This window comes from Aulonocara sp. 'chitande type north' Nkhata Bay, linkage group LG7 (assembly GCF_057382095.1).
Source record: "Aulonocara sp. 'chitande type north' Nkhata Bay isolate Kocher_YH1m ecotype deep benthic linkage group LG7, A_spYH_male_GT1.1, whole genome shotgun sequence".
In the NCBI taxonomy this organism is placed as follows: Eukaryota; Metazoa; Chordata; class Actinopteri; order Cichliformes; family Cichlidae; genus Aulonocara; species Aulonocara sp. 'chitande type north' Nkhata Bay.
Genome location: NC_141350.1, coordinates 56,166,867 through 56,172,275, shown reverse-complemented (window position 1 = coordinate 56,172,275; position 5,409 = coordinate 56,166,867). Strand labels below are relative to the sequence as shown.

At 41.1% G+C, this 5,409-nt stretch overlaps 1 pseudogene; it reads right to left on the bottom strand.

The window, feature by feature from the left end:
- LOC147326327 (uncharacterized) lies at nt 1-4,134 on the bottom strand (annotated as a pseudogene).
- Between the last annotated feature and the right edge of the window lie 1,275 nt (nt 4,135-5,409).

Sequence of the window (5,409 nt, the reverse complement as noted above, 5' to 3'; positions counted from 1 at the left end):
TTTAAAAAGTTGTTGAAATTTTAATAACTTTGCAGAAGAACATCAAGTTAGCAAAAATGTAATAACTTAGCAGAAATGCAATAACTTAGAAGAAACATAACAATTCAGCAGAAATGTTGTAGTTTACCAGAAGCTACAACTTAGCAGAAATGTAATAATTTATTAAAAAATTAATAACTTGGCAGAAATATTACAACTTACCAGAACTGCTATAATTTTGCAGAAATGTAATTATTAGGAAAAAAATGTATACAGATAACAGCTGAAAACGATGACGTAACCTCAAAGTTACTTGTTTAACTGTGAAAAATGACCAGAAACATTAGAAAAGAAAGAAAACCAATTCAATTCAATTTATATAGCAACAAATCACAACAAAAGTCGCCTTAAGGCGCTTCATAGATACAGAGAAAAACCCAACAATCATATGACATATGACCCCCTATGAGCAAGCACTTTGGCGACAGTGGGAAGGAAAAACTCCCTTTTAACAGGAAGAAACCTCCAGCAGAACCAGGCTCAGGGAGGGGCGGCCATCTGCTGCGACCGGTTGGGGTGAGAGAAGGAAGACAGGAATACCAGCCAGCAGATAAACTGATGTGAAACAAAACCAAGGTAAAATTGCAGAATTTACACAGTTGGTGAAAGGTAAAAATGGCAACAAAAAACCCCCAAACAAACAAACAAAAAAAACAAACAAACAACATTTAGTTAATAAGTGCACAAGATGATTCGATGATAAATATGGTACCAATCTACAAAATACTGTCGAAATGAAGTCCACATTGTGATATATTTCAGGTGTGGAGAGTCACAGAGCTAAACAATCGATGTGCATATTTAAAGAATCAAATAAAGAACATTGTTGTGGAATAAATTACAGTGAATAATAATCACTGCCCTGCGTTAGAGAGTGACTTATGATGATGTATTAATTGGCTTAACTTTACCTCTAACAGCTTTTCACATAGTGCTGTGACCAGGGTGAAATCCATCATAAAGTAACTGTAAACAGTAGAACCATTAGCATGAATGTTATGGTTCTACTCTGATCAAAACTCAAGTCAGCTGTGTGACCTGATATAAAATGATAAAGAGGAACACATATAAATGACCTTTATGAACTTTTCAAAATGACTTTATATGTCTGACCCATTATCTATATATATTAGAGCAGATGTGGAAAACCACTGTTAGACCTACTCTATACTAACAGAAACACAGTCAAAAATTCATTGCTAGTGTGACATGTGGTCCTTTTTGCCTTTGACCAATGATATGCTGGTTACTTGGACCAGTTTAGTATTTGCTGTCACAGAGGAATGTTAACCATAAATCCAAAAGACAAAACTGAAAAAATATGTTAATTGCAAACATGTTTTTGCTTAGTAAAAGGATTGAAATTACATGGAAACTGTCACCTTAAAGCCTCATTGTAAATATCATCACAAACAGATGTTTTCCACACGGTTAACAAAGCTCCACCACATCCAATCACTGCATATAAATCTAAAAGAAAACAACAACAAATAAAATGTAATTAACACAAGTGAAGTCTAAGGAGCTTGGAAAGAAAAGCGTCTGGACTTCTTTGAGTTCCTTGAAGACGTTTCACCTCTCATCCGAGAAGCTTCTTCAGTTCTAAGGGTCAATGGTGGAGAGTCCCAGATTTAAACCCAGTGGGAGTTTCCCCCCAAAGAGGGACAAAGAACCCCCTGATGATCCTCTACCTAATCACATGAGCCAAGGTGTGAAAGTGGGTGTGGGTCCCAATCAGCCAGGGTTTCAGGTGAGCTCATTGTGAAACCTGGCCCCACCCTATCATGTGATTTCCTGAGGTCAGGAAATCACCCACGCCCACTCCCAGGATGTGAGTGGACGTTACGGTGTCTGGGGAGGACGTTACGGTGTCTGGGGAGGGAACTCAAAACTGGATTATAGATGGCAGACAGTTGGTGTCGTAAACCACCGCCTCTGTTTAAAGATGGTCGCTCACAGTGGACGTAAATGGCTTCTTTCACTCCTCCATCTGTCCAAAATGTGAACATTGGCATCCTCAAAGACTGACCTTTGTCCTTTAGATGCAGATGAACTGCTGAGTCTTGTCCCGTGGAGGTGGCTCTTCTATGTTGTGCCATGTGCTTGTGAAGTGGCTGTTTGGTCTCTCCGATGTAGAAGTCTGGGCATTCCTCGCTGCACTGTACAGCGTACACCACATTGTTAAGTTTGTGTTTAGGAGTTTTGTCTTTCGGGTGAACCAGTTTCTGTCTGAGTGTGTTACTGGGTCTGAAGTACACTGGGATGTCGTATTTGGAGAAAACTCTCCTGAGTTTTTCTGATACACCGGCTACATAGGGGATGACAATGTTGTTGTGTCTGTCTTTCTTATCCTCCCTCGCTGGTGTCTGATGTTCTTTTCTGTGAAGCTGGAATGCAGGCACACTGGACGAGCTTATTCTAAAAAATACAGAAAAAGGAACATTTTATTTGTGTTAAGGCCTAAAAACTACAAATAAGTTATACAATGAACAATATTGAAATACCTTATAGGTGCTGCAGGCCATATAACCAGAATCCAGAGCAATCTCACACTCACATGATGGTGAGGAAAGACATGAGCTCTGCAGTGAGGTTTGAATGTCTCAGTTGGAACACTGAAGAACTCAGAAGACAGCAATACCTGCACAGAGAGACAGAGTAGAAAAAGCATAGATTTGTAATCCATAATGTGAATTAAAACTCAAAAAGTGTCAACAAGTATAATCATTTGAGTGTGGAATTATTTATGCAATAAACAGGATTTAAATTAATTAATTGAATTAAAAAACACTGACATTTTTTTTTATCAAAGATAAAGAATCATACCGCTCTCTGCTCTGAGGATCACTGAGCATCTCTGACAGGAAATACAGTTTCCTCAGTATGAGTCATCATTGATGGTCTCAGAGGTGTGTAGTGTGGCAGCATGATGATGGTCTCCAGATCAGGCAGGAGGTCAGGTGATGGGTGTGTCATCTTCTCCATTGAAGACACACTGGTATGGCAGTTCATAACACAGCAGTCTCCTTGTGGCATGTAGTTATCTGTGCAGTCCAGCACTGATGGATCAGGTTTGGCTCAGCAGTTCATGAAGATGGTGTTAAGATGTTGTTGTTTCAGCTGAGGATGGTGAAGTTTGAAGGTTTTGCCACAAAGGAGACTGTGCCGTGTCTGAAAAAATATATCTACAAAACAAGTGCTTTTAACACCACCCACCCAGCTCAGCCCCCTAGTGTCTATGTAATGCTGGTATGGGGTGTCGGTTACTAAGTCTAATTAGTACATAGGGGATGACAATGTTGTTGCATCTGTCTTTCTTATCCTCCCTCGCTGGTATCTGATGTTCTTTTCTGTGCATCTTTGCTGACTTTATAAACGCCCAATTAGGATAGCCACACGTTTTGAGTGCTTCCTTTACATGTGTGTGTTCCTTCTTTTTCCCTTCAGGCTTAGAGGGAACATGTTCTGCCCGGGGGGGGGGGGATGTGTCCTAATTACTCCAAGTTTGTGTTCCAGAGGGTGATGGGAGTCAAAGAGGAGGTACTGGTCCGTGTGTGTGGGCTTCCGGTAAACTTCAATGTTGAGTTTGCCGTTCTCTTCAATGTGCACAGCGCAGTCCAGGAAAAGCAAACAGTCGTCCTTTGTGTCTTCCCTGGTGAACTTGATGTTTTTATCCACGGCGTTAATGTGCGCAGTGAAGGATTCCACTTCTTGCCTTTTGATTTTGACCCAGGTGTCGTCTACATATCTGTACCAGTGGCTGGGTACTCTTCCTTTGAAAGAGCCAAGAGCCTTCCTTTCCACTTCCTCCATGTAAAGGTTGGCTACAAAAGGGGACACAGGGGAACCCATGGCACAGCCATGTTTTTGCCTGTAGAAACCCTCGTTGTATTTGAAATATGTAGTGGTGAGGCAGAGGTCTAACAGTGTGCACATCTGATCGGGTGTGAAGTTGGTCCTGTCTTCCAAGGAGTTGTCTTCTTGCAGTTGTTTTCTGACAGTCTCCACTGCCTCTGTAGTGGGTATGCAAGTGAAGAGAGAGACTACATCAAAGGACATCATGAGAACCTTCACAGACATGACACAAGGGAAGACTTTTGATTTAATAACTAAGCTTAAAACAAGTGTTACCTTTGAATATTTGTGGGAAAAATCTGATGCTACCCCAAGAATACAAAGCCACACTGGAAATGATGACAGGCTTGCAGCCCTCTGTCTTCCTGGAGTGAGGTGCCCGATCAGTAGAAGTGAATTGACAGAAGTCAGTGTCTGTAAGAGTGGCCAAACACTGATACTCTGTCCACTTGCGTAGAGTCTAAGAAGCTGGAATGCAGGCACACTGGACGAGCTTGTTCTAAAAAATACAGAAAAAGGAACATTTTTTTTGTCTGTAGAAACCCTAAAAACTACAAATAAGTTATACAATGAACAATGTTGAAATACCTTATAGGTGCTGCAGACCACATAACCAGAATCCAGAGCAATCTCACACTCACATGATGGTGAGGAAAGACATGAGCTCTGCAATGAGGTTTGAAGGCCTCAGTTGGGACACGGAAGAACTCAGAAGACAGCAATACCTGCACAGAGAGACAGAGTAGAAAAAGCATAGATTTGTAATCCATAATGTGAATTAAAACTCAAAAAGTGTCAACAAGTATAATCATTTGAGTGTGGAATTATTTATGCAATAAACAGGATTTAAATTAATTAATTGAATTAAAAACACTGACATTTTTTTTTATCAAAGATAAAGAATGATACCTCTCTCTGCTCTGAGGATCACTGAGCATCTCTGACAGGAAATACAGTTTCCTCAGTATGAGTCATCATTGATGGTCTCAGAGGTGTGTAGTGTGGTAGCATGATGATGGTCTCCAGATCAGGCAGGAGGTCAGGTGATGGGTGTGTCATCTTCTCCATTGAAGACACACTGGTATGGCAATTCATAACACAGCAGTCTCCTTGTGGCATGTAGTTATCTGTGCAGTCCAGCACTGATGGATCAGGTTTGGCTCAGCAGTTCATGAAGATGGTGTCTGAAAAAATATATCTAACAAAACACGTGCTTATAACACCACCCACCCAGCTCAGCCCCCAAGTGTCTATGTAATGCTGGTATGGGGTGTCGGTTACTAAGTCTAATTAGTGCATCAGAAAGCGGGGGCTACACCTAAAGCCCACACTTTTTGATGTCTTTGTTTATTAGCAGCTTTTTCCAGCTGCTCAGAGAATTCTGACTTGGCCTTTATCCACCCAAACCCAAACCCACCCGGATAAAGGCCAAGTCAAACTCACACACCATACCAGCATTACATAGACACTTGGGGGCTGATCTGGGTGGGTGGTGTTAAACTGTAGTCGGGAACT